We start from the raw sequence: 27,161 nt of genomic DNA, 5'->3' as shown, positions 1-27,161 counted from the left end.
ATCAGCAGGCATAATGAGAGGAGAGAGAGAGGGAGAGGTAGGGTGATCAGCAGGCATAATGAGAGGAGAGAGAGGGCGGGGAGAGGTAGGGTGATCAGCAGGCATAATGAGAGGAGAGAGAGGGGGAGAGGTAGAGTGATCAGCAGGCATAATGAGAGGAGAGAGAGGGGGGATAGGTAGGGTGATCAGCAGGCATAATGAGAGGAGAGAGAGGGGGGGAGAGGTAGGGTGATCAGCAGGCATAATGAGAGGAGAGAGAGAGAGGGGGAGAGGTAGAGTGATCAGCAGGCATAATGAGAGGAGAGAGAGAGGGTGAGGTAGGGTGATCAGCAGGCATAATGAGAGGAGAGAGGGGGGGAGAGGTAGGGTGATCAGCAGGCATAATGAGAGGAGAGAGAGGGGGAGAGGTAGAGGTGATCAGCAGGCATAATGAGAGGAGAGAGGGGGGAGAGGTAGGGTGATCAGCAGGCATAATGAGAGGAGAGAGAGGGGGGGAGAGGTAGGGTGATCAGCAGGCATAATGAGAGGAGAGAGAGGGGAGAGGTAGGGGTGATCAGCAGGCATAATGAGAGGAGAGAGAGGGGGAGAGGTAGGGTGATCAGCAGGCATAATGAGAGGAGAGAGAGAGGAGGGGGAGAGGTAGGGTGATCAGCAGGCATAATGAGAGGAGAGAGAGAGAGGGGGGTGAGGTAGGGTGATCAGCAGGCATAATGAGAGGAGAGAGAGAGGGGGAGAGGTAGGGTGATCAGCAGGCATAATGAGAGAGAGAGAGAGAGGGGAGAGGTAGAGTGATCAGCAGGCATAATGAGAGGAGAGAGAGAGGGGGAGAGGTAGAGTGATCAGCAGGCATAATGAGAGGAGAGAGAGGGGTGAGGTAGAGTGATCAGCAGGCATAATGAGAGGAGAGAGAGAGAGGGGAGAGGTAGGGTGATCAGCAGGCATAATGAGAGGAGAGAGAGGGGAGAGGTAGAGTGATCAGCAGGCATAATGAGAGGAGAGAGGGGGTGAGGTAGGGTGATCAGCAGGCATAATGAGAGGAGAGAGAGGGGGAGAGGTAGGGGATCAGCAGGCATAATGAGAGGAGAGAGGGGGGAGGTAGGGTGATCAGCAGGCATAATGAGAGGAGAGAGAGGGAGGGGGAGAGGTAGAGGTGATCAGCAGGCATAATGAGAGGAGAGAGAGAGGGGGAGAGGTAGGGTGATCAGCAGGCATAATGAGAGGAGAGAGGGGGAGAGGTAGAGGTGATCAGCAGGCATAATGAGAGGAGAGAGAGGGGGAGAGGTAGAGGTGATCAGCAGGCATAATGAGAGGAGAGAGAGGAGGGGGAGAGGTAGGGTGATCAGCAGGCATAATGAGAGAGAGAGGGGGGAGAGGTAGGGTGATCAGCAGGCATAATGAGAGGAGAGAGAGGGGGGAGAGGTAGGGGTGATCAGCAGGCATAATGAGAGGAGAGAGGGGGGTAGGGAGTGATCAGCAGGCATAATGAGAGGAGAGAGGGGGGAGAGGTAGGGTGATCAGCAGGCATAATGAGAGGAGAGAGAGGGGGCATAATGAGAGGTAGGGTGATCAGCAGGCATAATGAGAGGAGAGAGAGGGGGAGAGGTAGGGTGATCAGCAGGCATAATGAGAGGAGAGAGAGGGGGGGGAGAGGTAGGGTGATCAGCAGGCATAATGAGAGGAGAGAGGGAGGGGGAGAGGTAGGGTGATCAGCAGGCATAATGAGAGGAGAGAGAGAGAGGGGGAGAGGTAGGGTGATCAGCAGGCATAATGAGAGGAGAGAGAGGGGGGAGAGGTAGGGTGATCAGCAGGCATAATGAGAGGAGAGAGAGAGAGGGGAGAGGTAGGGGATCAGCAGGCATAATGAGAGGAGCAGGCATAATGAGAGGAGAGAGAGAGGGGAGAGGTAGAGTGATCAGCAGGCATAATGAGAGGAGAGAGAGGGGAGAGGTAGAGTGATCAGCAGGCATAATGAGAGGAGAGAGAGGGGGTGAGGTAGGGTGATCAGCAGGCATAATGAGAGGAGAGAGAGAGGGGGAGAGGTAGGGTGATCAGCAGGCATAATGAGAGGAGAGAGGGGGGAGAGGTAGAGTGATCAGCAGGCATAATGAGAGGAGAGAGGGGGAGAGGTAGGGTGATCAGCAGGCATAATGAGAGGAGAGAGAGGGAGGGGGAGAGGTAGGGTGATCAGCAGGCATAATGAGAGGAGAGAGAGGGGGAGAGGTAGGGTGATCAGCAGGCATAATGAGAGGAGAGAGAGGGGGTGAGGTAGGGTGATCAGCAGGCATAATGAGAGGAGAGAGAGGGGGGGAGAGGTAGGGTGATCAGCAGGCATAATGAGAGGAGAGAGAGGGGGAGGTAGGGTGATCAGCAGGCATAATGAGAGGAGAGAGAGAGGGGGGAGAGGTAGAGTGATCAGCAGGCATAATGAGAGGAGAGAGAGGGGGAGAGGTAGAGTGATCAGCAGGCATAATGAGAGGAGAGAGGGGGGGGAGAGGTAGGGTGATCAGCAGGCATAATGAGAGGAGAGAGGGGGGAGAGGTAGGGTGATCAGCAGGCATAATGAGAGGAGAGAGAGGGGGAGAGGTAGGGTGATCAGCAGGCATAATGAGAGGAGAGAGAGGGGGGAGAGGTAGGGTGATCAGCAGGCATAATGAGAGGAGAGAGAGAGAGGGGAGAGGTAGGGTGATCAGCAGGCATAATGAGAGGAGAGAGAGGGGGAGAGGTAGGGTGATCAGCAGGCATAATGAGAGGAGAGAGAGAGAGGGGGATAGGTAGGGTGATCAGCAGGCATAATGAGAGGAGAGAGAGAGAGGGGGAGAGGTAGGGTGATCTGCAGGCATAATGAGAGAGAGAGAGGGGTGAGGTAGGGTGATCAGCAGGCATAATGAGAGGAGAGAGAGGGGAGAGGTAGGGTGATCAGCAGGCATAATGAGAGGAGAGAGAGGGAGGGGGAGAGGTAGAGTGATCAGCAGGCATAATGAGAGGAGAGAGAGGGGGGAGAGGTAGAGTGATCAGCAGGCATAATGAGAGGAGAGAGAGGGGGAGAGGTAGAGTGATCAGCAGGCATAATGAGAGGAGAGAGAGGGGGGAGGTAGGGTGATCAGCAGGCATAATGAGAGGAGAGAGAGGGGAGGGGTAGGGTGATCAGCAGGCATAATGAGAGGAGAGAGGGGGGGGAGAGGTAGGGTGATCAGCAGGCATAATGAGAGGAGAGAGGGGGAGAGGTAGGGTGATCAGCAGGCATAATGAGAGGAGAGAGAGAGAGGGGGAGAGGTAGGGTGATCAGCAGGCATAATGAGAGGAGAGAGAGGGGGAGAGGTAGGGTGATCAGCAGGCATAATGAGAGGAGAGAGAGGGGGAGAGGTAGAGTGATCAGCAGGCATAATGAGAGGAGAGAGAGGGGGAGAGGTAGGGTGATCAGCAGGCATAATGAGAGGAGAGAGAGGGGGAGAGGTAGGGTGATCAGCAGGCATAATGAGAGGAGAGAGAGGGGGTGAGGTAGGGTGATCAGCAGGCATAATGAGAGAGAGAGAGGGGGGTGAGGTAGGGTGATCAGCAGGCATAATGAGAGGAGAGAGAGAGGGGGGAGAGGTAGGGTGATCAGCAGGCATAATGAGAGGAGAGAGAGAGGGGGAGAGGTAGAGTGATCAGCAGGCATAATGAGAGAGAGAGAGAGGGGGGAGGTAGAGGTGATCAGCAGGCATAATGAGAGGAGAGAGAGGGGGAGAGGTAGGGTGATCAGCAGGCATAATGAGAGGAGAGAGAGAGGGGGGTGAGGTAGGGTGATCAGCAGGCATAATGAGAGGAGAGAGAGGGAGGGGAGAGGTAGGGGTGATCAGCAGGCATAATGAGAGGAGAGAGAGAGGGGGGAGAGGTAGGGTGATCAGCAGGCATAATGAGAGGAGAGAGAGGGGGGGAGAGGTAGAGTGATCAGCAGGCATAATGAGAGGAGAGAGAGGGGAGAGGTAGAGTGATCAGCAGGCATAATGAGAGGAGAGAGGGGGAAGGTAGGGTGATCAGCAGGCATAATGAGAGGAGAGAGAGGGGAGAGGTAGGGTGATCAGCAGGCATAATGAGAGGAGAGAGGGGGAGAGGTAGAGTGATCAGCAGGCATAATGAGAGGAGAGAGGGGGGTGAGGTAGGGTGATCAGCAGGCATAATGAGAGGAGAGAGAGGGGGAGAGGTAGGGTGATCAGCAGGCATAATGAGAGGAGAGAGGGGGAGAGGTAGGGTGATCAGCAGGCATAATGAGAGGAGAGAGAGGGGGAGAGTAGGGTGATCAGCAGGCATAATGAGAGGAGAGAGAGGAGGGGGAGAGGTAGGGTGATCAGCAGGCATAATGAGAGGAGAGAGAGGGGGGAGAGGTAGGGTGATCAGCAGGCATAATGAGAGGAGAGAGAGGGGAGAGGTAGAGGTGATCAGCAGGCATAATGAGAGGAGAGAGGGGGGGGAGAGGTAGGGTGATCAGCAGGCATAATGAGAGGAGAGAGGGGGAGAGGTAGGGTGATCAGCAGGCATAATGAGAGGAGAGAGAGGGGGGGAGAGGTAGGGGTGATCAGCAGGCATAATGAGAGGAGAGAGAGGGGGGAGAGGTAGGGGTGATCAGCAGGCATAATGAGAGGAGAGAGAGGGGGGAGGTAGGGTGATCAGCAGGCATAATGAGAGGAGAGAGAGGGGGGGGAGAGGTAGGGTGATCAGCAGGCATAATGAGAGGAGAGAGAGAGGGGAGAGGTAGGGTGATCAGCAGGCATAATGAGAGGAGAGAGAGGGAGGGGAGAGGTAGGGTGATCAGCAGGCATAATGAGAGGAGAGAGAGAGAGGGGGAGAGGTAGGGTGATCAGCAGGCATAATGAGAGGAGAGAGAGAGAGGGGGAGAGGTAGAGTGATCAGCAGGCATAATGAGAGGAGAGAGAGGGGGGAGAGGTAGAGTGATCAGCAGGCATAATGAGAGGAGAGAGAGGGGGGGAGAGGTAGGGTGATCAGCAGGCATAATGAGAGGAGAGAGAGGGGGAGAGGGTAGGGTGATCAGCAGGCATAATGAGAGGAGAGAGAGGGGGAGAGGTAGAGTGATCAGCAGGCATAATGAGAGGAGAGAGGGGGAGAGGTAGGGTGATCAGGGCATAATGAGAGGAGAGAGAGAGGGGAGAGGTAGGGTGATCAGCAGGCATAATGAGAGGAGAGAGAGGGGAGAGGTAGGTGATCAGCAGGCATAATGAGAGGAGAGAGGGGGGGGGAGAGGTAGGGTGATCAGCAGGCATAATGAGAGGAGAGAGAGGGAGGGGGAGAGGTAGGGTGATCAGCAGGCATAATGAGAGGAGAGAGAGAGGGGGGAGGTAGGGTGATCAGCAGGCATAATGAGAGGAGAGAGAGGGAGGGGAGGTAGGGTGATCAGCAGGCATAATGAGAGGAGAGAGAGAGGGGGAGAGGTAGGGTGATCAGCAGGCATAATGAGAGGAGAGAGAGGGGGGGGTGAGGTAGGGTGATCAGCAGGCATAATGAGAGGAGAGAGGGGGAGAGGTAGGGTGATCAGCAGGCATAATGAGAGGAGAGGGGGGGGAGGTAGGGTGATCAGCAGGCATAATGAGAGGAGAGAGAGAGGGGAGAGGTAGAGTGATCAGCAGGCATAATGAGAGGAGAGAGAGGGGGGAGAGGTAGGGTGATCAGCAGGCATAATGAGAGGAGAGAGAGGAGGGGAGAGGTAGGGGTGATCAGCAGGCATAATGAGAGGAGAGAGAGGGAGGGGAGAGGTAGAGTGATCAGCAGGCATAATGAGAGGAGAGAGAGAGAGGGGAGAGGTAGGGTGATCAGCAGGCATAATGAGAGGAGAGAGAGGGGGAGGTAGGGTGATCAGCAGGCATAATGAGAGGAGAGAGAGGGGGAGAGGTAGGGTGATCAGCAGGCATAATGAGAGGAGAGAGGGGGAGAGGTAGAGGATCAGCAGGCATAATGAGAGGAGAGAGAGGGGGTGAGGTAGGGTGATCAGCAGGCATAATGAGAGGAGAGAGGGAGGGGAGAGGTAGGGTGATCAGCAGGCATAATGAGAGGAGAGAGAGGGGGGAGAGGTAGGGATCAGCAGGCATAATGAGAGGAGAGAGAGGGGGAGAGGTAGAGTGATCAGCAGGCATAATGAGAGGAGAGAGAGGGGGGGGAGAGGTAGGGTGATCAGCAGGCATAATGAGAGGAGAGAGGGGGGGAGAGGTAGGGTGATCAGCAGGCATAATGAGAGGAGAGAGAGGGGGTGAGGTAGAGTGATCAGCAGGCATAATGAGAGGAGAGAGAGGGGGGGAGGTAGGGTGATCAGCAGGCATAATGAGAGGAGAGAGAGAGAGAGGGGGAGAGGTAGGGTGATCAGCAGGCATAATGAGAGGAGAGAGAGGGGAGAGGTAGAGTGATCAGCAGGCATAATGAGAGGAGAGAGAGGGGGTGAGGTAGGGTGATCAGCAGGCATAATGAGAGGAGAGAGAGGGAGGGGAGAGGTAGGGTGATCAGCAGGCATAATGAGAGGAGAGAGAGGGGGAGAGGTAGGGTGATCAGCAGGCATAATGAGAGGAGAGAGAGGGGGTGAGGTAGGGTGATCAGCAGGCATAATGAGAGGAGAGAGAGGGGGGAGAGGTAGGGTGATCAGCAGGCATAATGAGAGGAGAGAGGGGGAGAGGTAGGGTGATCAGCAGGCATAATGAGAGGAGAGAGAGGGGGTGAGGTAGGGTGATCAGCAGGCATAATGAGAGGAGAGAGAGGGGGGGAGAGGTAGGGTGATCAGCAGGCATAATGAGAGGAGAGAGAGAGGGGGAGAGGTAGGGTGATCAGCAGGCATAATGAGAGGAGAGAGGGGGGGGAGAGGTAGGGTGATCAGCAGGCATAATGAGAGGAGAGAGAGAGAGGGGAGAGGTAGGGTGATCAGCAGGCATAATGAGAGGAGAGAGAGGGGGGAGAGGTAGGGTGATCAGCAGGCATAATGAGAGGAGAGAGAGAGGGGGGAGAGGTAGGGTGATCAGCAGGCATAATGAGAGGAGAGAGAGGAGGGGGAGAGGTAGAGTGATCAGCAGGCATAATGAGAGGAGAGAGGAGGGGGTGAGAGGTAGAGTGATCAGCAGGCATAATGAGAGGAGAGAGAGGAGGGGAGGTAGGAGTGATCAGCAGGCATAATGAGAGAGAGAGAGGGGGGGGAGAGGTAGGGTGATCAGCAGGCATAATGAGGGAGAGAGGGGGGGAGAGGTAGAGTGATCAGCAGGCATAATGAGAGGAGAGAGGGGGGTGAGGTAGGGTGATCAGCAGGCATAATGAGAGGAGAGAGGGAGGGGAGAGGTAGGGTGATCAGCAGGCATAATGAGAGGAGAGAGAGGGGGGAGAGGTAGGGTGATCAGCAGGCATAATGAGAGGAGAGAGAGGGGGTGAGGTAGGGTGATCAGCAGGCATAATGAGAGGAGAGAGAGGGGGGGGTGAGGTAGGGTGATCAGCAGGCATAATGAGAGGAGAGAGAGAGAGGGGGGGAGAGGTAGGGTGATCAGCAGGCATAATGAGAGGAGAGAGAGAGAGGAGAGGTAGAGTGATCAGCAGGCATAATGAGAGGAGAGAGAGGGGGTGAGGTAGGGTGATCAGCAGGCATAATGAGAGGAGGAGAGAGAGGGAGGGGGAGAGGTAGGGTGATCAGCAGGCATAATGAGAGGAGAGAGAGAGGGGGAGAGGTAGGGTGATCAGCAGGCATAATGAGAGGAGAGAGAGGGGGAGAGAGGTAGGGGGTGATCAGCAGGCATAATGAGAGGAGAGAGAGGGGGGGAGAGGTAGGGTGATCAGCAGGCATAATGAGAGGAGAGAGAGGGGGAGGGTAGGGTGATCAGCAGGCATAATGAGAGGAGAGAGAGGGAGGGGAGAGGTAGGGTGATCAGCAGGCATAATGAGAGGAGAGAGAGAGAGGGGAGAGGTAGGGTGATCAGCAGGCATAATGAGAGGAGAGAGAGAGGGGAGAGGTAGGGTGATCAGCAGGCATAATGAGAGGAGAGAGAGGGGAGAGGGTAGGGTGATCAGCAGGCATAATGAGAGGAGAGAGAGGGGGAGAGGTAGGGTGATCAGCAGGCATAATGAGAGGAGAGAGAGGGGGAGAGGTAGAGTGATCAGCAGGCATAATGAGAGGAGAGAGGGGGAGGTAGAGAGGTAGGGTGATCAGCAGGCATAATGAGAGGAGAGAGAGGGAGGGGAGAGGTAGGGTGATCAGCAGGCATAATGAGAGGAGAGAGAGGGGGAGAGGTAGGGTGATCAGCAGGCATAATGAGAGGAGAGAGGGGGGAGAGGTAGGGTGATCAGCAGGCATAATGAGAGGAGAGAGAGGGGGAGGAGAGGTAGATGATCAGCAGGCATAATGAGAGGAGAGAGAGGGGGGAGAGGTAGAGTGATCAGCAGGCATAATGAGAGGAGGAGAGAGGGGGAGAGGTAGAGTGATCAGCAGGCATAATGAGAGGAGAGAGAGGGGGAGGTAGGGTGATCAGCAGGCATAATGAGAGGAGAGAGAGGGGGAGAGGTAGGGTGATCAGCAGGCATAATGAGAGGAGAGAGAGGGGGGAGAGGTAGAGTGATCAGCAGGCATAATGAGAGGAGAGAGAGGGGGAGAGGTAGGGTGATCAGCAGGCATAATGAGAGGAGAGAGAGAGGGGGGAGAGGTAGGGTGATCAGCAGGCATAATGAGAGGAGAGAGAGGGAGAGGGGAGAGGTAGAGAGATCAGCAGGCATAATGAGAGAGGAGAGAGAGGGGGAGAGGTAGGGTGATCAGCAGGCATAATGAGAGGAGAGGAGAGAGAGGGGAGAGGTAGGGTGATCAGCAGGCATAATGAGAGGAGAGAGAGGGGGGAGAGGTAGAGTGATCAGCAGGCATAATGAGAGGAGAGAGAGGGGGGAGGGTAGGGGTGATCAGCAGGCATAATGAGAGGAGAGAGAGGGGGGGAGAGGTAGAGGTGATCAGCAGGCATAATGAGAGGAGAGAGAGGGGGAGGTAGGGTGATCAGCAGGCATAATGAGAGGAGAGAGAGGGGGAGAGGTAGGGTGATCAGCAGGCATAATGAGAGGAGAGAGAGGGGGGGAGTGGTAGGGTGATCAGCAGGCATAATGAGAGGAGAGAGAGAGAGGTAGGGTGATCAGCAGGCATAATGAGAGGAGAGAGAGAGAGGGGGATAGGTAGAGTGATCAGCAGGCATAATGAGAGGAGAGAGAGGGGGTGAGGTAGGGTGATCAGTAGGCATAATGAGAGGAGAGAGAGAGGGGAGAGAGTAGGGTGATGCAGGCAAAAAGGAGAGAGGTAGAGTGATCAGCAGGCATAATGAGAGGAGAGAGAGAGAGAGAGAGAGAGAGAGGCATAATGAGAGAGAGAGAGAGAGGAGAGAGGAGAGATCAGCAGGCATAATGAGAGGAGGAGAGGGGGATAGAGATCAGCAGGCATAATGAGAGGAGAGAGGAGGGGGAGGGTAGAGGTGATCAGCAGGCATAATGAGAGGAGAGAGAGGGAGGAGGGAGGGGGTAGGGGGTGATCAGCAGGCATAATGAGAGGAGAGAGAGAGAGAGAGCAGGCATAAGTGAGAGGTAGAGTGATCAGCAGGCATAATGAGAGGAGAGAGAGGAGAGAGAGAGAGATCAGCAGGCATAATGAGAGAGAGAGAGGAGGGGAGAGGTAGAGGTGATCAGCAGGCATAATGAGAGGAGAGAGAGAGAGAGGAGGAGGTAGTAATCAGCAGGCATAATGAGAGGAGAGAGAGAGAGAGAGAGAGAGAGAGAGAGAGAGAGAGGAGAGGGGGCAGCAGGCATAATGAGAGGAGAGGGGAGAGGTAGAGGATCAGCAGGGATAATGAGAGAGAGAGAGAGGGAGGAGAGGTAGTAATCAGCAGGCATAATGAGAGGAGAGAGAGAGGAGAGAGGAGAGAGGTAGGGGAGATCAGCAGGCATAATGAGAGGAGAGAGGGGGAGAGGTAGGGTGATCAGCAGGCATAATGAGAGGAGAGAGAGAGAGGGAGAGGTAGGGTAATCAGCAGGCATAATGAGAGGAGAGAGAGAGAGAGAGAGAGGTAGAGAGAGAGAGGAGAGAGGGGGATAATGAGGCAGGAGAGAGAGAGGGGGAGAGGTAGGGATCAGCAGGCATAATGAGAGGAGAGAGAGCAGGCAGGGAGGAGAGGTAGTAATCAGCAGGCATAATGAGAGGTAGAGGATCAGCAGGCATAAGAGAGAGCAGGCATAAGAGAGGAGAGAGAGAGAGAGAGAGAGAGAGAGGAGAGAGAGAGAGAGAGGAGAGAGGGGGAGAGGTAGAGCAATCAGCAGGCATAATGAGAGGAGAGAGAGAGGGGAGGAGAGGTAGTAATCAGCAGGCATAATGAGAGGAGAGAGAGAGAGAGAGAGAGAGAGAGAGAGAGAGAGAGAGGGGGGGAGAGGTAGAGCAATCAGCAGGCATAATGAGAGGAGAGAGGTAGAGTGATCAGCGGAATAATGAGAGGAGAGAGAGATGGGAGAGAGAGAGGAGAGAGAGAGAGGGGAGCGATAGAGTGATCAGCAGGCATAATGAGAGGAGAGAGAGGGGGATAGGTAGGGTGATCAGCAGGCATAATGAGAGGAGAGAGAGAGAGGGGGATAGGTAGAGTGATCAGCAGGCATAATGAGAGGAGAGAGAGAGAGGGGGGAGAGAGGGGGAGAGAGAGGAGAGAGAGAGAGGGGAGCGATAGAGTGATCAGCAGGCATAATGAGAGGAGAGAGAGGGGGATAGGTAGGGTGATCAGCAGGCATAATGAGAGGAGAGAGAGAGAGGGGATAGGTAGAGTGATCAGCAGGCATAATGAGAGGAGAGAGGGGGATAGGTAGGGTGATCAGCAGGCATAATGAGAGGAGAGAGAGAGAGGGGGATAGGTAGAGTGATCAGCAGGCATAATGAGAGGAGAGAGAGGGGTGAGGTAGGGTGATCAGTAGGCATAATGAGAGGAGAGAGAGAGGGAGAGAGTACATGCAGGGAAAAAAAGTGAGAGGTAGAGTGATCAGCAGGCATAATGAGAGGAGAGAGAGAGAGAGAGAGAGAGAGAGAGAGAGAGAGGGGGGGCAGAGAGGAGAGAGGGGGAGAGGTAGAGTGATCAGCAGGCATAATGAGAGGAGAGAGAGGGGGAGAGGTAGGGTGATCAGCAGGCATAATGAGAGGAGAGAGGGGGGAGAGGTAGGGTGATCAGCAGGCATAATGAGAGGAGAGAGAGGGGGAGGTAGAGTGATCAGCAGGCATAATGAGAGGAGAGAGAGGGGGTGAGGTAGGGTGATCAGCAGGCATAATGAGAGGAGAGAGAGGGGAGAGGTAGGGTGATCAGCAGGCATAATGAGAGGAGAGAGAGTGGGATAGGTAGGGTGATCAGCAGGCATAATGAGAGGAGAGAGAGAGAGGGGGATAGGTAGAGTGATCAGCAGGCATAATGAGAGGAGAGAGAGGGGGTGAGGTAGGGTGATCAGTAGGCATAATGAGAGGAGAGAGAGGGGAGAGAGTACATGCAGGGAAAAAGTGAGAGGTAGAGTGATCAGCAGGCATAATGAGAGGAGAGAGAGAGAGAGAGAGAGAGAGAGAGAGAGAGAGAGAGGCAGAGAGGAGAGAGGGGGAGAGGTAGAGGATCAGCAGGCATAATGAGAGGAGAGAGAGAGAGGGAGGAGAGGTAGTAATCAGCAGGCATAATGAGAGGAGAGAGAGAGAGAGAGAGAGAGAGAGGGGGCAGAGAGGAGAGAGGGGGAGAGGTAGAGCAATCAGCAGGCATAATGAGAGGAGAGAGAGGGAGGAGAGGTAGTAATCAGCAGGCATAATGAGAGGAGAGAGAGAGAGAGAGAGAGGGGGGAGGGGGAGAGGTAGAGCAATCAGCAGGCATAATGAGAGGAGAGAGGTAGAGTGATCAGCGGGAATAATGAGAGGAGAGAGAGATGGGAGAGAGAGAGGAGAGAGAGAGAGAGAGAGAGAGAGAGAGAGGGGGGCAGAGAGGAGAGAGGGGGGAGAGGTAGAGTGATCAGCAGGCATAATGAGAGGAGAGAGAGAGAGGAGGAGAGGTAGTAATCAGCAGGCATAATGAGAGGAGAGAGAGAGAGAGAGAGAGAGAGAGAGAGAGAGGGGGCAGAGAGGAGAGAGGGGAGAGGTAGAGTGATCAGCAGGCATAATGAGAGGAGAGAGAGAGAGGGAGGAGAGGTAGTAATCAGCAGGCATAATGAGAGGAGAGAGAGAGAGAGAGAGAGAGAGAGAGAGAGAGAGAGAGGGGGCAGAGAGGAGAGAGGGGGAGAGGTAGAGCAATCAGCAGGCATAATGAGAGGAGAGAGAGAGAGGGAGGAGAGGTAGTAATCAGCAGGCATAATGAGAGGAGAGAGAGAGAGAGAGAGAGAGAGAGAGAGAGAGAGGGGGAGAGGTAGAGCAATCAGCAGGCATAATGAGAGGAGAGAGGTAGAGTGATCAGCGGAATAATGAGAGGAGAGAGAGATGGGAGAGAGAGAGGAGAGAGAGAGAGGGAGCGATAGAGTGATCAGCAGGCATAATGAGAGGAGAGAGAGGGGGATAGGTAGGGTGATCAGCAGGCATAATGAGAGGAGAGAGAGAGGGGGGATAGGTAGAGTGATCAGCAGGCATAATGAGAGGAGAGAGAGAGAGGGGGAGAGAGGGGGAGAGAGGAGAGAGAGAGAGGGGAGCGATAGAGTGATCAGCAGGCATAATGAGAGGAGAGAGGGGGATAGGTAGGGTGATCAGCAGGCATAATGAGAGGAGAGAGAGAGAGGGGATAGGTAGAGTGATCAGCAGGCATAATGAGAGGAGAGAGAGGGGTGAGGTAGGGTGATCAGTAGGCATAATGAGAGGGGAGAGAGAGAGGGAGAGAGTACATGCAGGGAAAAAGTGAGAGGTAGAGTGATCAGCAGGCATAATGAGAGGAGAGAGAGAGAGAGAGAGAGAGAGAGAGAGAGAGAGAGAGAGAGAGAGAGAGGGGCAGAGAGGAGAGAGGGGAGAGGTAGAGTGATCAGCAGGCATAATGAGAGGAGAGAGAGAGAGGGAGGAGAGGTAGTAATCAGCAGGCATAATGAGAGGAGAGAGGGAGAGAGAGAGAGAGAGAGAGAGAGAGAGAGAGAGAGAGGGCAGAGAGGAGAGAGGGGAGAGGTAGAGCAATCAGCAGGCATAATGAGAGGAGAGAGAGAGGGAGGAGAGGTAGTAATCAGCAGGCATAATGAGAGGAGAGAGAGAGAGAGAGAGAGAGGGGGGGGGAGGGGGAGAGGTAGAGCAATCAGCAGGCATAATGAGAGGAGAGAGGTAGAGTGATCAGCGGGAATAATGAGAGGAGAGAGAGATGGGAGAGAGAGAGGAGAGAGAGAGAGGGGAGCGATAGAGTGATCAGCAGGCATAATGAGAGGAGAGAGAGAGAGGGGGGATAGAGGGGAGAGAGAGAGAGGAGCGATAGAGTGATCAGCAGGCATAATGAGAGGAGAGAGAGAGAGGGGGAGAGAGGGGAGAGAGAGGAGAGAGAGAGAGGGGAGCGATAGAGTGATCAGCAGGCATAATGAGAGGAGAGAGAGAGAGGGGGGAGAGAGAGAGAGGGGAGCGATAGAGTGATCAGCAGGCATAATGAGAGGAGAGAGAGGGGGGAGAGTACATGCAGGGGAAGAGGGGATTAAACCCATCAATAATAGAACACAGGATTTAGTGAGCTCAGGAGCCAAGTGTCCACCCTAAGGATGCGCCCTAAACCTCCCTCAGGCTTCTCCATAAACCCACCCATCCTTCTGTCTGTGTGGGCTCAGAGCTACCGAGGTGGCCTCCTTTTGCTCCCTGTTCTGACTTCAAGAGGCCTTCTCAGTTTCCCAACCCTCCTTACTCTCTCACGACTGGTCTTGACCTCCTCCTCTCCTCCTCATCCTCCTCATCCCCTCTCCTCCACCTCATCCCCTCTCTTCCTCTCCTCCCGTCTTCTGAAAATACTCTCCAATATAGTTATTCCTTTCTTGTCCATCTTCCTTCCCTCTGTTATCAGTTATGTGTTGTATGTGGAACCATAGTTTGGCTAGGAGGCGGGATCTAATGTGGAGGTGGGGTCTACTCTATCCATCCATCCATCTGTGGTCCCGTGTGGCTAAGTTGGAAGAGCATGGCACCTGCAAAGCCAGGGTTGTGGGTTAGATTCCCACGGGGGGCCAATATGAAAATGTATGCACTCACTACTAGATTAGAGTGTCTCCTAAATTATATATCTATATCTATACAGTGTTTTTGATCATGAAAGGGCCCTACTCTTATGTGAACACAGCCAGTCCATCAGACTCTCAAAGACAATGCCACACTTATGTTGCTCCACCTTCCTTGCCCTGCAGGATTGAGCAGTAATGTACTGTTTGTTCCAACCCTGCTGTGTAGAGTAACTGTGCTGAATCACCCTTTGACAGAGAGAGACCCAGCTGGGTGTCACCTTATCTCATCACTCATAACCCCCTCTGGGATCTCTACAGCCACAGGGCGTGAGCTAGGAGGAGGAAGCCATGATGGCTTTCCTGTTATTGGCTGTCACTTAGCAACGTCAAACCCTCTGCGCCAATCAAAGCCTTTTGATTCGGGAAAACAGGGTAACATGATTAAATACAAAAATAAACAAAAATAAACAATCCCTCTTACACACACACACACACACACACGCTCCCATAAAGTAGTAGTAAACAGAGTAAAGATCAGATCGAAAGGAGCTGAACTCTCTGGGATGTTTGCTGCAGTGCTGAGCAATTAGTGCTTTTTGAGGTCAGTTTTGGTTAGATTCGATTATTAAAAAATTATGTTTTAAAATGTTGGTTTCAATAATGTTTTTGACACGTTAAATGCATTATGAAATAATGGCATTAAAATCATTTTAGATGGAAATTCCAAAGACAAAAATGGTGGACATTCAATTGCCAAAACATAGAAAATATTCCATTGTCTCTGTCAGCTCCACATTGGGTAGACATCGATATAAAAATAATAAATGACTATGAAATAATAAAATATGTATTACTTAGTTTTTATTTGATTACTTTATTATTTGTCTCTTCTCAAAGTCATCATCTCTGCTCAGACAGTAGCAGCCAGCTCGACAACGTTATCTCTGTGCTCCCCAAACTGTACCGTCTGTAGTCATCATATTTATCTAGGCTGCCAAAGTATGCCGCAGATGTCTGACGAAATCATTTGACTAGTTCTTCAAAGTAGATATGTTTCACGAACTGTCACTCTCTATCCCTCTCATTGTTGTGTTGTGTAGCCTACATTCCTCTCTCATGCGATCTGTGCGTAAAAGTGCATTCGTCAGCCTCAATGGATTATGGTTAGTGTAGTTAATTACCACGTTTCTGCGCTGAACTAGGATGTATATTTGCTTAATGAAAACTACAACTCCCTTAAGCCCAGTGTCAAACATCATTCTTGACTTAATTTCTCTCGTGAATGATTTGATTTATCTCTAGAGTATTGCTGCGTTGGGCTCACACAAAAAAAAAAACAGAAATGGAATTCAAGTAGCTCAGTTGGTAGAGCATGGCGCTTGTAACGCCAGGGTAGTGGGTTCGATCCCCGGGACCACCCATACGTAGAATGTATGCACACATGACTGTAAGTCGCTTTGGATAAAAGCGTCTGCTAAATGGCTTATATTATTATATTAAGTAATTGAACCGACATCGGACAATTAGTTGTTTAATAAGCGGGGAAAAAACGACATCTGTGTTAATCACTCAGCACTAGACTTTCCCATCCTCTTCTTCTCTGCTCCAGCACCAATATCCCTGGTTGACAGGAGCAGGCAGGCAGTATTTCCTACTACTTACATCATAAGGCATTCATACAGGATTTATTAAGCTCTCTTATGTAACAGCATCCCCAGCCAGAACCACTGGCAGGATCAGAAAAGTCCAGCAGCATGCTTCAACGCTGATGACAGAGACATGTGGACAGAGAGAGAAGAGAGGGAAGGAGGCCAGAGATCGATGGAGAGTCTTCATATATTAGAGAGAGAAAGAAATAGAGGGAATGTTCATGTTCTCCCCGGGAAAAGTGACCTCGACTAATCTCATACACAACCAATAACTTCCTGTACAGGACGCTGCAGCGCACATGTGTTTGAGGAAGAAAGATAATAGATAGAGAGAGAGGGAGAGAGAGATGGGAAGAGAGAGAGAGAGAGAGAGAGATGGGAAGAGAGAGAGAGATGGGAAGAAAGAGAGAGAGAGAGAGAGATGGGAAGAGAGAGAGAGAGAGAGAGAGAGAGATGGGAAGAGAGAGAGAGAGAGATGGGAAGAGAGAGAGAGAGACGGGAAGAAAGAGAGAGAGAGAGATGGGAAGAAAGAGAGAGAGGGGAAGAGAGAGAGAGGGGAAGAAAGAGAGAGAGATGGGAAGAGAGAGAGAGAGCGATGGGAAGAGAGAGAGAGAGAGATGGGAAGAGAGAGAGAGAGAGAGGGGAAGAGAGAGAGAGCGAGGGGAAGAGAGAGAGAGAGCGATGGGAAGAGAGAGAGAGAGAGATGGGAAGAGAGAGAGAGAGATGGGAAGAGAGAGAGAGAGAGAGACGGGAAGAAAGAGAGAGAGACGGGAAGAAAGAGAGAGAGATGGGAAGAGAGAGAGATGGGAAGAAAGAGAGAGAGGTGGGAAGAGAGAGAGATGGGAAGAGAGAGAGCGAGAGATGGGAAGAGAGAGAGAGAGACAGGAAGAGAGAGAGAGAGACGGGAAGAAAGAGAGAGCGAGACGGGAAGAAAGAGAGAGAGAGATGGGAAGAAAGAGAGAGAGAGAGACGGGAAGAAAGAGAGAGAGAGATGGAAAGAGAGAGATGGGAAGAGAGGGAGAGATGGGAAGAGAGAAAGAGGGGGAGAGAGAAAGAGGGGGAGAGAGAGATGGGAAGAGAGAGAGATGGGAAGAGAGACAAAGAGAGGGGGAGAGAGAGAGAGAGAGATGGGAAGAGAGAGAGAGAGAGAGAGAGAGATGGGAAGAGAGACAAAGAGAGAGGGAGAGAGAGATGGAAAAGAGAAAGGGTGTTTTTCCTGTCACTCACAAGTATGCAAGTTTGTATACAAGTTTGCTTTAGGCGCAATAGTTGATCTGACAGTTTTTCTAAAGCATAATAGATCTATCTTTGTTTTCAGCGCTGCACTTCTCCTCCCTGGATGATGATAACTCACACGCTCTTATCAGGACGGCCGGCACAGCCAGCCGATAGTGGAGCATGTCCCCGCTCACAACACCAGCCCAGAAAAGCCAGCCGATAGTGGAGTTTGTCCCCGCTCACAACACCAGCCCAGAACAGCTCCTAATGCCACAGATATTAACATCATCACACTGACAAAATGTATGAGTGGAGAGTACACTCCCAGTCACAACCAAAAGATCAAAACAACTTTAAGTTGGACTCCCAGCTAAGTTGGACTCCCAGCTAAGTTGGACTCCCAGCTAAGTTGGACTCCCAGCTAAGTTGGACTCCCAGCTAAGTTGGACTCCCAGCTAAGTTGGACTCCCAGCTAAGTTGGACTCCCAGCTAAGTTGGACTCCCAGCTAAGTTGGACTCCCAGCTAAGTAGGGCTCCCAGCTAAGTTGGACTCCCAGCTAAGTTGGACTCCCAGCTAAGTTGGACTCCCAGCTAAGTACGGCTCCCAGCTAAGTACGGCTCCCAACTAAGTAGGACTCCCAGCTAAGTAGGACTCCCAGCTAAGTAGGGCTCCCAGCTAAGTAGGGCTCCCAGCTAAGTTGGACTCCCAGCTAAGTTGGACTCCCAGCTAAGTACGGCTCCCAGCTAAGTAGGACTCCCAGCTAAGTAGGACTCCCAGCTAAGTAGGGCTCCCAGCCAAGTAGGGCTCCCAGCCAAGTTGGACTTCCAGCTAAGTACGGCTCCCAGCCAAGTAGGGCTCCCAGCTAAGTAGGGCTCCCAGCTAAGTAGGGCTCCCAGCTAAGTTGGACTCCCAGCTAAGTAGGACTCCCAGCTAAGTAGGGCTCCCAGCCAAGTAGGGCTCCCAGCTAAGTAGGACTCCCAGCTAAGTAGGACTCCCAGCTAAGTAGCGCTCCCAGCTAAGTAGGGCTCCCAGCTAAGTAGGACTCCCAGCTAAGTTGGACTCCCAGCTAAGTTGGACTCCCAGCTAAGTTGGACTCCCAGCTAAGTACGGCTCCCAGCTAAGTACGGCTCCCAACTAAGTAGGACTCCCAGCTAAGTAGGACTCCCAGCTAAGTAGGGCTCCCAGCTAAGTAGGGCTCCCAGCTAAGTAGGGCTCCCAGCTAAGTTGGACTCCCAGCTAAGTTGGACTACCAGCTAAGTACGGCTCCCAGCTAAGTAGGACTCCCAGCTAAGTAGGACTCCCAGCTAAGTAGGGCTCCCAGCTAAGTAGGGCTCCCAGCTAAGTTGGACTTCCAGCTAAGTACGGCTCCCAGCTAAGTAGGGCTCCCAGCTAAGTAGGGCTCCCAGCTAAGTAGGGCTCCCAGCTAAGTTGGACTCCCAGCTAAGTAGGACTCCCAGCTAAGTAGGGCTCCCAGCTAAGTAGGGCTCCCAGCTAAGTAGGACTCCCAGCTAAGTAGGACTCCCAGCTAAGTAGCGCTCCCAGCTAAGTAGGGCTCCCAGCTAAGTAGGACTCCCAGCTAAGTAGGACTCCCAGCTAAGTAGCACTCCCAGCTAAGTAGGGCTCCCAGCTAAGTAGGGCTCCCAGCTAAGTAGGACTCCCAGCTAAGTAGGACTCCCAGCTAAGTAGGACTCCCAGCTACAACCCTAAAGACATGGTTCAGCTCTGACAGGACACAGCTCCAGTGCAGTAGTCTGCCTCTAACTGGTTTCAGGTATTCTTCTCCTGTATGTCCAAAGGGGACAGTGTGGGCTCTGAGGCCAAGTGGAGAGTAGCTTGTGGCACTCGGCAGGACAACACATTTAAAAAAAAATCCTGCCTAGTCACTGCACTGCAGAGCAGCTTACAGCAGCAGAGCTCTGTACACCCATCCACGAAAATGCTACGAGAGGGGAGGGGGAGGAAAACGGGAGAGGGAGGGGGAGAGGAGTGAGGGAAGAGAGGTTTGGAGAGGGGGAGAAGAGGGGTGTGGAGAAGAGGAATGAGGGAAGATAGGGGAGGGAGAGGGAAGAGAGGTGGAGAGCAGGAGGAGGAGAAGCGAGGTGGAGAGGGGGAGAAGAGGGGGATGGAGAAGAGGGGTGAGGGAAGAGAGGGGAAGGAGTGTGGGAGAGGGAAGAGGGGAGGAGAAGCGAGGTGGAGAGGGGAGTTAAGGAGAGGGGAGTCATATTGGGCTGACATCTGGATATAACAGGTCAGGATCCAGCACCGGTCCCCTTCTGAGAAACAGCAAGAGCACCTCCACTAAAGTGACAAAGATTATCATAACAAATGTTGCCACATGCAATGTTTATGTGTGTTGCCATCTTTGTTAACATATTCACGAACCTCTCCTCGCCCTGGAATTGTGGTTTAAGCAAGCAGGCCTGATATATAAACACCGTATACATATTAGGACTGGGAATTGCCCCCAGGGACCTCACAATACCATATTATCACCATACTTAGGTGCTGATACGATATGTATGGCAATTCTCAAGATTCTTACGATCCTATATGTATTGCGATTCGATACTGCGATTTGCTGTACCAGACATTGCTCACCATATGTCTGCTGCAGAGGCACAAAAGACATCCATTAAGGAAACAAGTTTTGATCAGTATGGGAAATAAAAGTACAGATTTGTTTTGTTTTTAAGTAGATAGAGAACAAGCTTTAGGAGGAAACATACCAGAGTTTTGGTGCAGGTACATCTGACTAGCACAAAAAAATAATATTGTAATAATGTCAAATATAATATTGCAATAATGTCAAATATAACATTGCAATAATGTCAAATATAATATTGCAATAAAGTCAAATATAATATTGCAATTAATCGTAGAATATAATATCCCGATATGTAACTGCATGGATTTTTCCACCATCGCTACTACAGTGCCCATGTTACAACCATGTTGCTTTTCTCTCCGTACGTTGGGTTTTGAAACCACTCAAATGACTTTGGTACGAAGAGGGAAATTCCACCCATTGGACAGTGGAGATCCTAAGCAGATGAGTCACAGCCAACATTTACATTTACATTTACATTTAAGTCATTTAGCAGACGCTCTTATCCAGATTGCTAACCATGATTTGCTCTAATCTGTTGGGTCCAGAGTTAAGATGTGTTTGAATACCCATACTAATATACTGTATACTACATACTTAATGAGTACATACTATTAGTTAATTTTAGTACACTGTAAACGAACAGTATCCTTTCAGTTGAGCGTACTAGCTCTTCGCCTGTCTCCCGGAAGTTGATGCTGTTGCTCTGCAACCTCTTACTAGCTTCTTAGCATAACAAATGACTAGCTAGACATTTTACGACTTTGTGTGTGTGTTCTTAAATACAAACTGGAGTACCAGAGGGTGCTCAGAGTGCGCTCTCGCCGTTTGGAAATTCAGAGCGTTTGTTTCCACACTGGAACGCTCTGACCGAGGATTAGGGTTGACCCTTGGCTAGCTTGCCAGCTACTTCCAGAAACAAATGAGAGAACACGTGACTGTGACCATTTTACTCGCCCTAGCAGAGCTGGTTAGGTAGTTTTCATGTTATCAGAGCGTTGGTGACTGTAACTGTGCTGCTTTCAACAATGTAATTATGCTATTTTTGCTCCAGCCATATTCAAGGGGTGTTCAGCGTTCGTAAATTCAGCAGTTAGTCTGCGCTCTGGTACACTCAGATGAGAGTGTAATCGGAGTAGATAACCAGAGCGAATTTACGAAAAAAACAGAATGTCCATTGAGAACGCACAATTGACTATACCACTTCGCTAAGCTAAGAATTACAGGATTCATCATGTCAATAAACGTTTGGTAGTTAGTTAGATAGCATATAGTTAATATACTGGCAGGTTTGATGTATTAGTAGGCAACTAACGTTAGGTAGCTAGCCAACATACCGGTACATACTGCTGTAATGATGTGGTTCGTAAGGACAGCATAGCTAACACATTTTCAGCCAACATAACTTATTTGAAAAGTCATAACATTATTACATTGCCCAACATTTTCTAAACATTTGTCATAATTAGTTAAAGCAATGAATTTGTATCCACTCTCATTGGATATTTTCGTCCATTTTCTTCAAATCTGAAAACGATGTGAGGCCACGCCCATTTTCTGAAGAATTGCATTATGGGCCCTAAAAGCACGGAAATAGTGTCCACTGCTTGTATACTTTGTATTTTCGCCGTTGTTGTACGACATCCGGTAACTTTTGGCATACTAACTATATCCATACTATGACCAATAAGCATACTACATACTCAATTTACATCACAAATAGTACGGTTAGTAAGGTTAGTATGAGTATTTGAACACAGCTTTAGTTTTTCAATTTGAGCGCTCTCCAGAAAGATCCTGACATCCCGTTGCAGCATCCTGCCCCTAACTGACCAGAGACCCCTCTCGCTGAGCAGTCTATCTGTGATGTTATCAGGACCTCTAGAAACCCTGTTTAACCAGAGACTGTGCGAGTGTACTGTACATGTGCCCAATGGCCATTAGCGCTCCCTGTTAGCTCCATACTGCTGTTAGGAGTGTTATTTACAGGCTTGGCTCGGGGCATTGTCCACCGTGATTCACCCCCATTGCCAAGAAAGCAACAACAACAAAAATCAACAACAAAAATATGAAGTACATGTGGATTCGTAATCTCACTAAGCACAATATTTCTCTCTGAGCCATGATCAGTGTAGGGACATGGTGGAACAGGAAATACATGTTTTCTAAATTCAATCTTTCGATTAGATTGCCTTCAGGATGAAGATGGCATCGTGTACAGGGACATCACAGTATTAACAAAGAAGAAACCAAAAGTAGCTTGTTGGGAAAACATGCAAAACTGGGACAAATTGAAAAAGATGTCCCAAAGAGACAAGTTCACAGGAAATGAACCTGTCAAAATGCACTAAACTGGAGAACTATGTTGACTTTGTCAAGTTTAAAAAGGTCCGATGTTGAAAAAAAAGAATACCCTGAATAAGCGGTAATATGGCAATCTCTGTTTCAGCACTATGGACAGATGCTTGGAATTCCAGAGTTCAGCATTTGTACTGTGGAGAGCGACCGGCTCACAGGAATAATGACATGAAAAGGTCTTTCCAGGAAGAAAGAAGCTTGGAAGAGGAAGGCTCCACCAACTAGAACGTTGGTAGCCCGTTTCAGCATATTGACTTATCCAACTAAACTTCAGGATTGTGAATAATAGAGAGAAGATAGATGCAGACATCCAGAGAGTAAGATACTGTGGGTTCAGTGGTTAGAGTGCTATAGGAGAGGGTCACTGGCTCAGATTACATTCCTGTTGCCCTTCAACAAGATGGTGTTACAGTTGGATATCACTGCATGCAAATCCCCAATGAAACAAAGAACAAAGAATCAGTCAGATAATGCTAATTAAATCAACCCATAAATATGCCATTTAGCAGACGCTTTTATCCAAAGCGACTTATGTGATGTGGGTTAGGGTTAGTCATGTGGGCATACATTCTACGTATGGGTGGTCCCGGGAATCAAACCCACTACCCTGGCGTTACAAGCGCCATGCTCTACCAACTGAGCTACAGAAGGACTATCCTTCAGTCATTCGGACTGCTTTCATTTAGCATGAAATGCAATTCCCTTGCCTGGAGTCACTGCAGTAATTGTCTCATATGTCTTATGTTATCTTATATAGTGAGCAGTGTCCGGGTGAAAGCTTGGGAGCACATTGAGACAAGAAGGCCGGTGAAAAGACTACTGCTTAATGGACTAACAAAGCTGCTTGTGGGTCTAGGAGGAGAAGTCAATCAAAATCAAATCAAACCGAATACAACAGGTGCAGACCTTACCGTGAAATGCTGATTTTACAAGCCCTTAAACAACAATGCAGTTCCAGAAATGGAGTTAACAAAATATTTACTAAATAAATTATAGTAAAAAAATTAATAAAAAATAACAGAATAAAATGACATAGCAATAACGAGGCTGTATACAGGGGGTACAGGTTAGTCAAGGTAATGTAGATGTAGGTAGGGGTAAAGTGGCATAGATGCATAGATAATAAACAGCAAGTATCAGCAGTTTTAAAACAAAACGGGGGTCAATGTAAATAGTCCGGGTGGCCATTTTATTAATTGTTCAGCAGTCTTATAGAAGCTGTTAAGAAGACTTTTGGTCCTAGACTTGGCGCTCCGGTACCGATAGCCGTGCGGTAGCAGAGAGAACAGTCTATGACTTGGGTGACTGGAGTTTTTGACAATTTTTGTATTTTTTTTAAACTAGGCAGTTAAGAACAAATTCTTATTTTCGATGACGGCCTAGGAAAAAGTGGGTTAACTGCCTTGTTCAGGGGCAGAACGACATATTTTTACCTTGTCAGCTCTGCGATTTGATTATTGGCCCAACACTCTAACCACTAGGCTACCTGCTGCCTTCCTCTGACACCACCTAGTAAATAGGTCCCGGATGTCAGGAAGCTTGGCCCCAGTGATATATTGGGTCGTATGCAATCGGTCAAGATGCTCTCGATGGTGCAGTTGTAGAACCTTTTGAGGATCTGAGGACCCATGCCAAATCTTTTCAGTCTCCCGAGGGGAAAAAGGTGTTGTCATGCCCTTTTCACAACTGTCTTGGTGTGTTTGGACCATGATAGTTTGTTTGTGATGTGGACACCAAGGAACTTGAAACTCTCAACCCGCTCCACTACAGCCCTGTCAATGTTAATGGGGGCCTGTTCGGCCCTCCTTTTCCTGTAGTCCACGATCAGCTCCTGTGTCTTGCTCACATTGAGGGAGAGGTTGTTGTCCTGGCAGTGTCTGATCTCCTCCCTATAGGCTGCCTCATTGTTGTCGGTGATCAGGCCAACACTGTTGTGTCGTCAGCAAACTTAATGATGGTGTTGGAGTCGTGCTTGGCCCCGCAGTCATGGGTGAACAGGGAGTAAGCACACATCCCTGAGGAGCCCCGGTGTTGAGGATCAGTGTGGTATACGTGTTATTTCCTACCCTTACCACTTGGGGGGCGGCCCGTCAGGAAGTCCAGGATTCAGTTGCAGAGGAAGGTGTTTAGTCTCAGGGTCCTTAGCTTAGTGATGAGCTTTGTGGGCACTATGGTGTTGAACAATGGAGTTTGTCCGGGTGGGAAAGGGCAGTGTGGATTGTGATTGTGATTGGGTCATCCGTGAATTTGTTGGGGCGGTATGCAAATTGGAGTGGGTCCAGGGTTTCCGGGATGATGGTGTGGATATGAGCCATGACCAACCTTTCAAAGCACTTCATGGCTACTGTGAGTGATATGGGGCGGTAGTCATTTAAGCAGGTTACCTTAGTATTCTTGAGCACAGGGACTATGGTGGTCTGATTGAAACATGGGGGTATCACAGACTCGGTCAGGGAGAGGTTGAAAATGTCAGTGAAGACACTTGTTAGTTGGTGCGCGCATGCACTGAGTACATGCTCTGGTAATCCGTCTGGCCGTGTGGCCTTGTGAATGTTGACCTGTTTAAAGGTCTTGCTCACATCGATTACGGAGAGTGTGATCACACAGTCGTCCTTAACAACTTGTGCTCTCATGCATGCTTCAGTGTCGTTTGCCTCAAAGCGAGCATAAAAGGCATTTATTTAGCTCATCTGGTAGGCTCGTGTCACTGGGCAGCTCGCGGCTGGGTTTCCCTTTGTAGTCCGTAATACTTTGCAAGCCCTGCCACATCTGACGAGCATCAGAGCCTGTATAGTAGGAATCAATCTTAGCTCTGTATTGATGCTTTGCTTGTTTGATGGTTCATCTGAGGTCATAGTGGGATTTCTTATAAGTGTCCGGTTTAGTGTCCCGCTACTTGAAAGCGGCAGCTCTAGCCTTTAGCTCGGTACGGCTGTTGCCTGTAATCCATGGCTTCTGGTTGGGATATGTACTTATGGTCACTGTGGGCATGACATCGTCAATGCACTTATTGATGAAGCCGGTGACTGAGGTGGTGTACTCCTCAGTGCCACTGGATGAATCACTTATATAGCTGGTCTTAGTGCCAGCATTGGTTTGTGGTGGGAAATAGACGGCTATGAATAATATAGATGAGAACTCACTTGGTAGATAGTGTGTTCTACAGCTTATCATGAGGTACTCTACCTCAGGAGGAGTTGGAGAGAGAGATATGTACAATGGAGACTGACAGGAAACAGCATGCTATGACAGTGATGGCCAAGCTACCATGGAGACAGTCATTCCGCCACTTATCCAAAAGGTGAGCTGCCCAATGCCCAGTAACAGACTGGATCAAGGGTGTGTTTTTAATATCAGGATGTGTGTAGCTAGCGAATATGATACTGGCAGTGGATTGGTCATTCGTTCACTGGGATTGGACAGCAGAAAATTGCCTGACCCTGCAGGCCTGGTCCAACCTCTAGCCCTTACACCTTCAGTGTTTGCAGATCTGAGGGGAAAGCATCACTGAGTCCATTGAAGGCTATAGGTGGTGGCACAATAACTGGACAGCTTCTACCCCCAAGCCATAAGACTGCTAAACAAGACTGCTAAATAGCTAATCAAATGGCTGCTACTGTCTATTATCTATCCTGTTGCCTAGTCACTTTAACCCAACCTATATGTACAGTACATATCTAGCCCATTTATCCCGTACCCCTGCACATCGACTCACTACTGGTACTTCCTGTATATAGCCATGTTATTTTCTACTTCCTGTATATAGCCATGTTATTTTTACTTGTCATTGTTATTCAATATTCACTGTGTATTTATTAATTGGGTCACTATTTAAATTGTTATATATATATATATTTATATTGTGTCTCTGCATTGTTGAAAAAAGACCCTGTAAGTAAGCATTTGACTGTTTGTCTACACCTGTTGTTTATGACACGTGACAAATAAAATGTGATTTGATGTGATCAGTCCGGTGACAGTCCTCTCCAATCTGCAAACACTAAAGAGGATGTTGTTAGACAGGAAAGGACCAGGCTATGGTTGTTTTGGAACCAGGCTATGGTTGTTTTGGAACCAGGCAGAGTTTGTTTTGGAAACAAGCAGAGGTTGTTTTGGAACCAGGCAGAGGTTGTTTTGGAACCAGGCAGAGGTTGTTTTGGAACCAGGCAGAGGTTGTTTTGGAACCAAGCAGAGGTTGTTTTGGAACCAGGCAGAGGTTGTTTTGGAACCAGGCAGAGGTTGTTTTGGAACCAGGCAGAGGTTGTTTTGGAACCAGGCAGAGGTTGTTTTGGAACCAGGCAGAGGTTGTTTTGGAACCAGGCAGAGGTTGTTTTGGAACCAGGCAGAGGTTGTTTTGGAACCAGGCAGAGGTTGTTTTGGAACCAGGCAGAGGTTGTTTTGGAACCAGGCAGAGGTTGTTTTGGAACCAGGCAGAGGTTGTTTTGGAAACAAGCAGAGGTTGTTTTGGAACCAGGCAGAGGTTGTTTTGGAACCAGGCAGAGGTTATATGTGGGGTGAATGCAGGGTGAATGTGTGGAGCATGTGTGGTGTATGCAGGGTAAATGCAGGTTGTATGCGGGGTGTATGTGTGGAGCATGTGTGGTGTATGCAGGGTAAATGCAGGTTGTATGTGGGGTGTATGTGTGGAGCGTGTGTGGTGTATGCAGGGTAAATGCAGGTTGTATGTGGGGTGTATGTGTGGAGCGTGTGTGGTGTATGCAGGGTAAATGCAGGTTGTATGTGGGGTGTATGCGTGGTGTATGTGTGGAGCATGCGGGGTGTATGTGTGGAGCATGCGGGGTATATGTGTGGAGCATGCGGGGTGTATGCAGGGTGAATGCAGGTTGTATGTGGGGTGTATGCGTGGTGTATGTGTGGAGCATGCGGGGTGTATGTGTGGAGCATGCGTGGTGTATGCAGGGTGTATGCAGGTTGTATGTGGGGTGTATGCGTGGTGTATGTGTGGAGCATGCGTGGTGTATGCAGGTTGTATGTGTGGTGCATGTGTTCTCAACAACTGGGCCCTTTACCCCTAAGGTCATCAACATATGCACCAACAACCACAATGCAAAGCTGAGTCACTGCAGACTCCTGGGAAAACAACATATATTTCTAGAGGACATTTGGAGAGAGTGTGAGTAACCTGACCTACAATCTAGAATGTCCCCACCAACAAACACAAAGT

The 27,161-nt window shown here is 50.1% G+C and overlaps 1 protein-coding gene across 1 annotated transcript in view; it reads right to left on the bottom strand.

Moving 5' to 3' along the window:
• LOC118360254 (syntaphilin-like) overlaps positions 1 to 27,161 on the bottom strand; it is a 60,854-nt gene that overhangs the window by 32,846 nt on the left and 847 nt on the right. The window lies entirely within an intron of this gene.

The sequence above is a fragment of the Oncorhynchus keta genome, chromosome 27, assembly GCF_023373465.1.
Source record: "Oncorhynchus keta strain PuntledgeMale-10-30-2019 chromosome 27, Oket_V2, whole genome shotgun sequence".
Lineage (NCBI taxonomy): Eukaryota > Metazoa > Chordata > Actinopteri > Salmoniformes > Salmonidae > Oncorhynchus > Oncorhynchus keta.
The sequence above is the reverse complement of the archived record's forward strand: the minus strand, read 5'-3'. Positions and strand labels throughout refer to the sequence as shown.